General features: G+C 39.2%; 1 protein-coding gene across 2 annotated transcripts in view; it reads right to left on the bottom strand.

Moving 5' to 3' along the window:
- chst6 (carbohydrate sulfotransferase 6) overlaps positions 1-12,803 on the bottom strand; it is a 97,809-nt gene that overhangs the window by 2,820 nt on the left and 82,186 nt on the right. The gene's annotated exons all lie outside the window — the stretch shown is intronic.

Below are 12,803 nucleotides of genomic sequence, written 5' to 3'. Positions count from 1 at the left end.
GCAGCAGGTATGAGGTTTCTTACAGGTAATAGCACCTACAAAACAATTATTATTGATTACAGATGTGGTTTTTGCAGGTGCTGAATTTACAGACCAGATTGGAATTGGTGAGGGATGGGAATTGTGAAATTTAACTCTGCAATATCCATACCGTTTCAGGTTTCTTGCCTGGAACCAGCCAGATTAACAAATCCAACTCCCTGTCAGGCAAAGAATCCCCACTTTATCATCCCAACCTCACATATTTTCCTACAACTGAGTGGAAATTGTAAAATGGGGCTTGTAGCGAGTGTCAGGGGCAGAGTTGGAGGGTCAGTAAATTTTTGAGCGGAGGGTGGAGTGGAGGGTGTCAATCACAGGAAAAAAAACCAAGTTAGCTTCAGGACTAGTTAAGGAAACATATTGCTGCTCCCACTGATCCATAAGCAGTGATGGAAAAGCACTTACCCCTCAACACAATCAATCATTCTCATCTCCATTTGATGCTAGGTATCCCGTTGTATTTAAAGTGAAGTTACAATATATGAGGCACACAGCCTTATGAAAGCAGATTGGTCATCTGAACCTGTCCCAGCACCAATAAAATCAGGATTGAATGGATTAAAGTTGAGGCTATAATTGAAGTTTGAAACTTTATTTTTTTATATCCCACAAACTTTGGGATGTTAAGAAAAGTCAGTGTTTCAGTGTCATAGCTGAGGGAAAGGTAAAAAAAAAGCAAATGGAGACAAAGGTTTGATAGGAATTGTCCTGCAGTCCAAAATATCTGCAGTTCTGCCCACTTTTGCAGTTTCTCAAGTGATCTTTTTATCAATTCACCTAATCATAAATTGGGTCAGAAGAATCAATTTTCACGTCAGTGGTCTCATGGTTATCACTTCTGGAGTGAACTCTAGGGTTACAGTCTATCATAGGTAATGAAAATAGATTGCTCAGACACATCATGGATTGTGGACACATCGGGGATTGAAGCCAGGATTGCATCAGCACCCTTAAAAAAAAGCCATGGAAGCAAGTTCAATTTTCTTTAGGGTGGGTACAACTCTTCTCCAACCTCTTCCCTACCCTGAAGCTTTCTCTTAGAATTTTTATCCACTTATGGAAGGTGAAGAGCATGAAAGATTTGTTGAGTACACCACTAACACAAACTCCACTGACCTCACAAGTCTTGCTAAACACAGGGGTGAACATTGAAGGCAGATACATCTCCACCCAGGTAATAGGAAATGTCATCCTGTCGATCCTCATGCTGTAAGAACTTATAGCCTTGAAGAAGCTAGTTTACTTCAGCAGCAAAATATCACAGTAGGCAACATTTTTCTGAAGATTCTTGCCATCACCTTGCATGCAGGGAATTTTTTTATTCACTCGTGAGACATGGGCATCACTGGCTAGCCTGCATTTATTCCCATCCTTACTTGCTCATGAGAAGGTGATGGTGAGCTGCCTTCTTGAACCACTTTAAAAATCACATGACACCAGGTAATAGTCCAACAGGTTTATTTGGAAGCACTAAGGTTTTGGAGCGCTGTTCCTTTGTCAGGTAAGACTGGAATACATAGAGACTCTGACCTCACACCTTTAATGCACTGTTTGAGCTGAGATGTCATCTTTCTAAAATAAAGCCTTACATTATCTTAGGAATGTGACTTCAAAGAAGTTCTGGGATTTACATATTAATGAATTAAAAAACTAAAGCCCATTCTAAAAGATGGAAAACTTAACAGCAACTGAGGTTTGTTCAATATATCGCATCAATGTATGACACTATGATCTTTTGCTGTAAATTCTGTGTCCTATAGTCATACTCCATTAACTACCTGATAAAGGAGCAGCACTCTGAAAGCTAATAAACCTGTTGAACTATAACCTGGTGTCATGTGAATTTTAACAAATCCTCTTGCAAGGATGCCTGCCTTGAAGAAGTTTTCCTCCTCTCTCTACAAGGAGGAAAACTTCTTCAAGGCAGGCATCCTTGCAAGAGGAATCTCAGGGAGTCCCTCTCCCACTGCAACTCCCAGGTCATTTCCTCTGCTCTGAAGCTCTTCACCCATTGTACTCTATGCTACTCTCTCCCCACCCCCACCCTCCTCTAGCTTATCTTTCCATGCTTCAGGCTCACTGCCTTTATTCCTGATGAAGTGCTTTTGCTCGAAACGTTGATTTTGCTGCTCGTTGGATGCTGCCTGAACTGCTGTGCTCTTCCAGCACCACTAATCCAGTATTTGATTTTCAGCATCTGCAGTCATTGTTTTTATCTTGTTGATTTTAACCCTACTGCGAATCCTCTTGCAAGGATGCCTGCCTTGAAGAAGTTTTCCTCCTCTCTCTACAAGAATCTCAGGGAGTCCCTCTCCCACTGCAACTCCCAGGTCATTTCCTCTGCTCTGAAGCTCTTCACCCATTGTACTCTATGCTACTCTCTCCCCACCCCCACCCTCCTCTAGCTTATCTTTCCATGCTTCAGGCTCACTGCCTTTATTCCTGATGAAGGGCTTTTGCCCGAAACGTTGATTTCGCTGCTCGTTGGATGCTGCCTGAACTGCTGTGCTCTTCCAGCACCACTAATCCAGTATATGTCCACCCCAGTCAAACACTGGCACCTCCACTTCTTGAACCATTGCAGTCCATATACTTTTGTAGAGAATTCCAGGATTTTGACCCAGCGACACTAAAAAGGTATGGCAATAATTCTAAGTCACAATTGTGTGTGTCATGGAGAACTTTTAGTTAGTGGTATTCCTGTGTATCTGTTGCCCTTGTCCTTCTGGATGGAAGTGATTGTGGGTTTGGAAGATGCTGCCTAAGAATCTTTGTGAATTTTTGCAATGCATCTTGTAGACAGTACACACTGTTGCATAAGACTTGTGCCTTGTAGATGATGGATAGTCTTTGAGGAGTCTGGAGGTGAGTTACTCACCACCGTATTCCTTGCCTGTGATCTGCTTTCATAGCCACTTTATTTATATGATGAGTCCAGTTTGGTTTCTGGTCAATGGTAACCCCCAGGATGTTGACAGTGGGGGATTCAGTGATGGTATTTTTAATGAATGTCAAGGGGCAATGATTAGATCTCTTATTGGAGATGGTCATTGCCTGGCATTTGTGTGGCATGAATGTTACTTGCCACTTGTCATCCCAAACCTGGATAATATCCATGTCTTATTGTTTTTGGACATGGACAATTTCAGGATCCGAGGAGTCACAAATAGTGCTGAACTTTGTGCAATATTGTGTTCTTCACTCAGAAACAGTGTAAACTACTGTTAATGACTTTCTATCCTTTAATATTAATGAATGAAAATTTATAGGAAGTGCCTCCACTATTGGCAAACTAGCCATTCATAGTTCAATCAATAGGGATTGGTTTCAGGAACATTTTGTTAATTTCACATATAGTAATGATTCAGTTCTTGTAAATATGTACACCTGCCCATTCATCATAGAGTTATAGAGTCATACAGATGTACAGCATAGAAACAGACCCTTCAGTCGAACCCGTCCATGCCAACCAGATATCCCAACCCAATCTAGTCACACCTGCCAGCACCCAGCCCATATCCCTCCACACCCATCCTATTCATATACCCATCCAAATGCCTCTTAAATGTTGCAATTGTACCAGCCCGCACCATTTCCTCTGGCAGCACATTCCATACACGTACTACCCTCTGCGTGAAAATGTTGCCCCTTAGGTATCTTTTATATCTTTCCCCTCTCACCCTAAACCTATGCCCCCTAGTTCTGGACTCCCCAATCTCAGGGAAAAGACTTTGTCTATTTATCATACCCATGCCCCTCATAATTTTGTAAACCTCTATAAGGTCACCCCTCAACCTCCGACACTCCAGGGAAAACAGCCCCAGCCTGTTCAGCCTCTCCCTGTAGCTCAGATCCTCCAACTCTGACAACATCCTTGTAAATCTTTTCTGAACCCTTTCAAGTTTCACAACATCTTTCCGATAGGAAGGAGACCAGAATTGCATGCAATATTCCAACAGTGGCCTAACCAGTCTCCTGTACAGCCACAACATGACCTCCCAACTCCTGTACTCAATACTCTGACCAATAAAGGAAAGCATATCAAACGCTACCTTCACTATCCTATCTACCTGCGACTCCACTTTCAAGGAGCTCTGAACCTGCACTCCAAGGTCTCTTTGTTCAGCAACACTCCCTAGGACCTGACCATTAAGTGCATAAGTCCTGCAAAGATTTGCTTTCCCAAAATGCAGCACCTCGCATTTATCTGAATTAAACTCCATCTGACACTTTTCAGCCCATTGAGCCATCTGGTCCAGATCCTGTTGTAATCTGAGGTAACCCTCTTCGCTGTCCACTACACCTCCAATTTTGGTGTCATCTGCAAACTTACTAACTATACCTCTTATGCTCGCATCCAAATCATTTATGTAAATGACAAAAAGTAGAGGACCCAGCACCGATCCTTGTGGCACTCCACTGGTCACAGGCCTCCAGTCTGAAAAACAACCCTCCACCACCACCCTCTGTCTTCTACCTTTGAGCCAGTTCTGTATCCAAATGGCTAGTTCTCCCTGTATTCCATGAGATCTAACCTTGCTAATCAGTCTCCCATGGGGAACCTTGTCGAACGCCTTACTGAAGTCCATGTAGATCACATCTACTGCTCTGCCCTCTTCAATCTTCTTTGTTACTTCTTCAAAAAACTCAATCAAGTTTGTGAGACATGATTTCCTGCGCACAAAGCCATGTTGACTATCCTGAATCAGTCCTTGCCTTTCCAAATACATGTGCATCCTGTCCCTCAGGATTCCCTCCAACAACTTGCCCACCACCGAGGTCAGGCTCATTGGTCTATAGTTTCCTGGCTTGTCTTTACTGCCTTTCTTAAACAGTGGCACCACGTTTGCCAACCTCCAGTCTTCCGGCACCTCACCTGCGACTATCAATGATACAAATATCTCAGCACGAGGCCCAGCAATCACTTCTCTCGCTTCCCACAGAATTCTTGGGTACACATTCTCCCCGTGTCTGTGTGGGTTTCCTGCGGGTGCTCCGGTTTCCTCTCACACTCCAAAGATGTGCAGGTCAGGTGAATTGGCCATGCTAAATTGCCCGTAGTGTTAGGTAAGAGGTAGATGTAGGGGTATGGGTGGGTTGCGCTTCGGCGGGGCGGTGTGGACCTGTTGGGCCGAAGGGCCTGTTTCCACACTGTAAGTAATCTAATCTAAAAAAACCTGATCAGGTCCTGGGGATTTATTCACTCTACTAGAATGTTTTTTAAATCTCTCGACAATTTAAAATATTTTACTGTTTCAACAACATGATTTTTATCCTCTGAATGAAACAGTCATGTGATGATCAGAGATTGAAAGAATGACTTTTCTAATCTTTTGAAATAATTGGTTGCAAAATACTGAGATAGAAAGAGATTGATACTAATTGCAGTTCTAAAATGTCAAGGGCTCTGTAAATTCCAGAATTAGAACTTTAAAGTCAATTTACAGGAGTGTTATGAAACATAATGAGATATCAAGCCATGGAATGTGGTTTTAAGGAGTGGCTTAAAGGAAAGATAAGGGTGAGAGAGGCATACAGAAGTCTTTCTGAATCTTCGAACTTCGATAGCTGAAGACATGATCACCAATGACAGAACAACTGAAATTGGGGATGTTTAAGAGAACAGAATTAAATGAGTACAGATATCTCAGAGGATTATGATGGTGGGGGAGATTACAGACGTGGGGAGCAGCAAAGCCATGTAATGTCTACATCCCTTGTAGGAGCAAAGAAAAGCCAATGTAGATCTGCAAATATAGGGGTAATAGATGAATGTTAAGAACTAGGCAGAGTTTTGGTTTATCTCAAGTTTACAGAGGGTAGAAATACCAACCAAAAGTGTACTCAATAGTCATATTCTCATGATATTAAAGACAAAACAGTTTCAGCAGCATATGAGCTGAGGTTGGATGAATTCAAGTAATGTTATGGAGTTGAAAACAGACAATCTTAAGCTCATCTCAGGGTTAAATGGTCGGTTGCCAAGAAAAGATAGGGTTGGTAGTTGTGGAATGGAGTTTGGACTGATGGCAAAATAACTATAGCTTCAGCCTTTCCAATATATAATTGGAAAGAAATTTATCCTATTGGGCATTAGTCTGACAATTTAGTGAGAGCAAAGGAATTGTGAGAGATGATGGTGAGGTAGAGCTGAGTGCTGTCAGTGTACGTGTGAAAACTAACATCATGCTTTTGAATGAGTTTGCCGAGGCACAGCATATAAATGCAAACATACAGGTCCTTGTGGCTCGGTGGGGGGAGGTAACAGTGAAATTACAAGTGATTAACTGGCAAATCATAGATAAGAATGGAACTAGGTGAGTGGACTTCCACTTTGTTGGATGACAGAAGAGAGAATTGTAAAATTGTATGATCAACCATTTGAAAGCCTACAGATTGAGAAAGACCAGAGGGATAGTCACCATTTGTGATTTTGAGAGTCATTTAATACTGAGAAATGGGATGATTGGAGTGACTCAAGAATGAAGCCTGATGAAAGATGACATGGCATTTTAGTGATCACAAAGGCTCTGGAGGGGAATGGGATAGAAGGTGGGGTATAGTTCCCAAGATTGGGTGAGTTCAAGGAATTTGAGGAGGCTGCGTTAATGGTTGATTTAAATGTGAGACCATGCTCAAATTACAGTTCAAATTGAGATACTATGCTGTATTTCTCAGTCCTCCTCCTAATTACAATGCTCCAAAATCATAAAGCTACCCTTAAAGCTGATTCTTCATTGTGCCTGATATTAACAATCCTTTTTGTTTAAAAAAAATTGATTGATTGTGAGAAACGTTGTAAGACATCAATACCAGATATTCATTTAGAACTGAACTTAATTTTTATCCTTTACCTTCCTAATGACAAAGGAAAACAATAAAATGACATTAAAATATACCAAGGAGGTAGGTCACTACTATTTTGAAATATGACAAAAAGGGTGTGGTGGTGGTAAATGTATATGATCAGGAACATTGGGATGGCCTCAGGCACCAGTAGCACAAGGAAACAATACTGTGAGTAGTGTGCTACCGCTCAGAAGTACTGTTTGGGGGGAGAAAAAAAAAATCTGGCAGAACTGCAGGTAGAATGTGATTCACTGGTAGATTTCTGGAAATTGTCAGCTGAGAAGAATTGGAAGGTGGCTGAAGTCTTGATAATTTGAGGAAGTTAGTCCTTGATCTGGCAGCCCTCACTAGTGAATTTCTAAGTGCTATTTGCAGATATTAAATTAAATATTTCATGATTTATTGCTACAATTGTAAATAATATATACAGATGATGTCCTTAATATACATATGTATCACTCAGCTGCATAAACAGATATGCGGAATTCACATTGTGTCACTACTTAGCTTCTCAAGGTCTGTAAGTAAACACAGGGCTGCTTTAAAATATGTCTTCTTATACTTTAAAATGACAAAATTCAATCAGAGATCATTGCGTCTCTTGATAACTCAATAGATAGGGCTGAGCCTGCAACAAGCTCTGTGTATGAATAGACTGTCTTACTGTCAATCAAACTCCTTTAGAAGTTAATTCAAAAAGCCTGGTTAGTGAATTAACATATAGAAAAGTTTCACACAAGTAATCAGTGCCTAACTCATCGACTTGAAGCCAGATAAAGAAATCCTTACAAATTGTACATTTACATAAGAGGACATTTGATTTTGTTTTTCTTCTTTCAATGCAATTTCAAAATCAAAATTTGTAGTTAATGATCAGTCTTCAACATTGAGTTTAACTTGTACTCAAATTTATCATTTAGGTTCTATTCAAATAATTTTCCAAGAAACACAACCTGAAACACTAATTCTGAAAGACATCATTTAATTCTTTTCATTGAGAATAATAATTAACATTTTATTTGGACTATGAAGATAAATGAAAGATTGTCACAGGTGTGTAGTTCTGTCATATCTAACATAGATAATGCACCTCTTTCTCATACACACACAGCCGCAATACAACTTTTATTGGACAAAGCTCTGAAATATTTAGCCAATTTTCTCTTGTCATGTTGAGAAAAATGAGATGATTTCAAGTGATTCGATGGGACTGATATATATTGCAAAATTGGGCACACTGCATATATTGCGCTGCATATTATTTTCCAGTTGATAAGGACAGCTATGGACCAGAATTTTGGAAGAAACTGAGTAGAAATTTTAATGAGGCAATAAGAATCACTAATGACAACTCAATGCATACATACAATTATATAATCCAGCAACATATCTCAATAATATATCAGTTACTGAGTAAGGGAGGAGGGTTTGAATCTTTTTATGTCATTCACAGGGTAAGGAATTTAGAACAAATAAGTTTTAGAATTAACATTGAAACTTCTGTTAGACACTAAAGCAAGTATAGATTTAATAAAAGATTTTTATCATTAAAATTTTCATAAGTGTTTATCTCACTTTTCATTAGAGCTTGTAAAATGTTAATATTTTAACATAAGTTTATTTTATTCAATCTTGCAATATAGGTTATTTCTTTATAATGGAAGTGGCTGAAAAGAGAATTAATGAAGGATTAAAAAGCTATAATAGATAAAATGGATAGGAAGGATCTGCTTTCCTTAAGAGAGCTCAATAGCCAGAATACATCAATTTAAAGGATTTGGCAGCAGGATAGGAGAGGGATATGGACGTCAAGAAATAATTCCACACAGAGATTGTTTGTTTGAGTCTGGAACACTTGAATATGCATTTGAAGTACTGTAACCTCCAAGGTTAGAGATCAATATCAAAAATCAATTAGACCGAATCATTCAGGTCAAATCTTGAACTGAATGGTCTCTCTCTCTCTTTCTCTCTCTGTACCATACATTTTCCACTTCTACGGGTGTATGACATGGAAAATAGGAAGGTAATGAAAGACCTGTGAAGTGCTGCAGTCCTTGTCATGATAATTTTCTCACAATGTCATTTGGTAGGGAATTCCAGGATATTTTCCAAAAGCAATGAAGGACAGATAAATATTTCCAAGTCAGGATGGTGTTGGACTTGAAGATAAATTTGCAGGTGATGCTGTTCTTCCATGTGGTGGGGATCGCAGGGAGGGAGGTACTTTTGAAGTAATTATAATAAGCTACAGCAATGAAGGTAATGCTCTCCATAATTACTGAGTGTCATCTTAGGAGGGATAGGTTGAATCCACAAAGGGCACGACTTGAATAAACAGCTTGATCTTGGATGCAATCTAGATTTTGAATGTTGATTTGGCTGCAGCTATACAATCTTGTGGCAGGTACTCCATCTGATTCAGCAATACTATTGTTTAGTAGGGGAGGATTTGAGCAGTTTTCAGGAAGGTCATTTAACAAGAATAACCAGCTTTTGTCCTGCTCTTACCGCCAATGGTTTTATATGGTTCACTCATTTAAGCTTTTGGTCAGTGGTACCTGAACTGTAAGATGTTGATGATGGGAGATTAGGTGATGGTATATATTGTTGTGTTTTATAATCACAGGAGGTTGTTCAATTATAGCATACAAAAACATGCAAAAGTTAAATTCCTGCTAACTTTTCTATATTTTATCTTTGTTAATTCCAAAGTGACACTAGTTGTTTATCACTAATACTTTGATTATGATTGCATCATGGAGAATGTGAGGATGACAGATGCTGGAGATCAGAGTCAAAAGGTGTGGTGCTGGAATAGCACAGCCAGTCAGGCAGCATCCAAGGAGCAGGAAATCAAAGTTTCAAGCATAAGCTCTCCATCATTCCTGTTGAAAAGCTTATGGTCGAAACGTCGACTCTCCTGCTCCTCGGATGTTGCCTGACCGGCTGTGCTTTTCCAGTGCCACAATTTTTGACTATGATTACATCATGTAGAGTTTCTACTGCATGCTTATCACCGCATTTCTGCTAAGCCCTAGCTGGGCAGCTATCAGGTTTGTGCACTGCTGGAGATAATATTTTAAGAGTTTCCTCATAATTTGTGTATTATAATGAATTATAGAGTCATAGAGATATACAGCACACAAACAGACCCTTCGGTTCAACTTGTCCATGCCAACTAGATATCCTAACCCAATCTAGTGCCATTTGCCAGCACTTGGCCCATATCCCTCTAAACTCCTCCCATTCATATACCTGCACAAGCTCATCAAAAAAAGGAAACATTATTTATTTTCACTCATCATATTAGAGTCCAATCTCTTAAAAAATTGTATCATAGATAGCATTGGAAAAAGGCCTTTTTGAACATTACACCATTAATTTTTTTTCTTACTTTGTTCATTAGTTCACTAGTTTTACCAGCATTTATTGGCCCTGCCTAATTGCTCTTGATATGATTGGCTTACTAGGCCATTCAGGGGCTTTGACTCGGGTGGAGTACAAAAAGCACACTGGATTTTCAAGATGCTATGATAAGAGATCTCACACAAAATACAACACTGCAAAATGCAATTCAAAGTATCTGCTTTAGTTACATACTTGCTAAAAGCTAAAAACAACTTTTTTGCAGACTGCTTTCTGTAGTAAAGTTGGGCACTGTGGGGTTACCAATATATAGCAAGAGGTAAGATAGTGAAAACAGTCTGCTATTCCATCTTGATGTGTTCTTATTCTTAATAATACCACAGTTCTCCAATGCCTCTCCTTTGATACTGAGGTTAGCAAGACTGCCCTTATTTAATTCCATTCTTACCAATTGCATGCACAGCCCATCTTAAAATGGGTTATTTCCTCATTATTGTGGCTGATGTATGCCAAAGATCAATCGTCACCACTCATCTACAACCTGCTTTCAAAGATACATGGTCAGTTTCTGTATGTGTACTGATAATATTGACCCCACCCAATTATCATCATTCTTGAACCTTCCACTGCCTCTGTGTTGGCAGACTGTTTGTTTGGTATCCAGTTCTCGAATTCTCCTAAGTTAAAATCAAAAAGACTAAATGGTGTCATTCGGCCAATGTCAAATTCCTTTCCCTTTCCATTGATTCCACCTTGCTCCCTGACCACTATCCCAGGTTGACATGTTTGCAACTTTGAAGCTCTATCCAACCCATACTTAGGTTTCTGACCTCATAGGGTCCCTTTGCCACAAAGATAGCTTACCTCCAATCCTACAAGATTGTAAACCTGCATATCCATTGTTGAAATTGTGACCCTTGTTTTGTCACATCCAGATTCAACTACTTCAGGCTTTCCAGGTCAGCCTTTAATTCAGTATCTCCTGTTGACCTCACCTCAACCCAAAACTCTGCCTTAATGTTAGAATTCTCATCTTAATGCCTTATTCATTCCATGGTCTCTCTCAGCCTTCACTTCACTTTAATTCATTTTGCAGTTCTTTAACTCTGGTTTCTTATGTACAATTAAATCCCTTTTCCCCACCACAGACAATCATGAATGACAAAAAAAAATCAAAAGAACTGCAGATGCTGAAAATAAAAAAAACAAAAACCCTTCTTCAGAACCAAGGGTCACTGGTTCCAAAATGTTAAATCTGCTTTCCCTCCACAAATGCTACCAGATCTGCAGGGTTTTTCCAGCAATTTGTTTTTGTTTGAATTGTGCTTGCTTTTGTCTGGCTTCTTGCTCTTAGATTCTGCACCTTGTACTCCTCTGCCTCACCAGGACCCCCATCTATTTAAGACCTTCCTTAAGCCTATTTTCTGCTGATCTTTGCAAGTCTTTTTCTTGGCATAATCTCTTTTGATTGGCACTACTTCAACGAAACTCTGTAGCAGATATTTATATTTTTACAGAACAATACAAGTGCAAGTCATTAATCAAGAAACACCGAAATTTAACATGTGTAACATACACAAAGTCACTTCATGTCAGATGCACCCAACCATCCATCAGTAACAGGAGAATTAAAGTTACTTTGAGAGAAAACTCAGAATTTATTGACCTGATGTAAATGCTCATGTCAGAATTTGTGTTACTTAAATGTTTGTAATTTTATTTTCACCCCTTAATGTTATTTTTATGAAACATTCAGTAAAATTAAGTAATTGATTATTTTACTGTCATTTTTTAAAGAAATTAGGTAATTCTGGAAACCTCTTCATTAATTTTATCAGTTTCGATCACATCTTACCTCATGAAATATGTTATCTGATGGGTTTAGATTCCTCAATCTTAATTAACCATAACATCCATATGATGTGTTTCTAAACATAATTGAATATTTAACTTAAACCATTAATTGCTACTGGAATTCAAAGTTAATTTCAAACTTTTCTTTTCTCCAATCCATTATAAATATATGAATATGAAACAATCTGACTTCCCCCTCCTCACTTTTTCCTAAAAGCATACTCTCATGGTGCCATATGTCCTGATACTTCATCCAACTGTTCATTAGATAGGAGTATGAGGATGCAGAGGTTACGATGCAGTTATACAAAACCCCAACTGGACCCTACTTGGAATACTGTGAGCAGATCTGGGTCTCACACCTGAGGAAGGACATACTGGCCTTGAAGGGAGTATACTGTCGGTTAACGAGAATGATACCTAGATTTCAGGAGTTACGTTATGAGGATGTATACAAATTAGGCCTGTCTTCACCACAAACTAGAAGGTTAAGAGGTGATCTAATCAAAGTTTTCAAAATATTAACAGGAAAAGAGAGCATAGGTAAAGATAAACTATTTCCATTGGTTGGGGACTATAGCACTTGGGGGCATAGTTCTTAGATTTAGGACCAGATTGTTCAGGAGAGATGTTAGGACGTATTTCCACACACAAAGGGGGTAGATGTTTGGAATATTCTTCCACAAATG

The sequence above is a fragment of the Chiloscyllium punctatum genome, chromosome 26, assembly GCF_047496795.1.
Source record: "Chiloscyllium punctatum isolate Juve2018m chromosome 26, sChiPun1.3, whole genome shotgun sequence".
NCBI classification, from domain to species: domain Eukaryota; kingdom Metazoa; phylum Chordata; class Chondrichthyes; order Orectolobiformes; family Hemiscylliidae; genus Chiloscyllium; species Chiloscyllium punctatum.
Note: the sequence above shows the minus strand (reverse complement) of the source record. Positions and strands in the feature narration are given on the sequence as shown.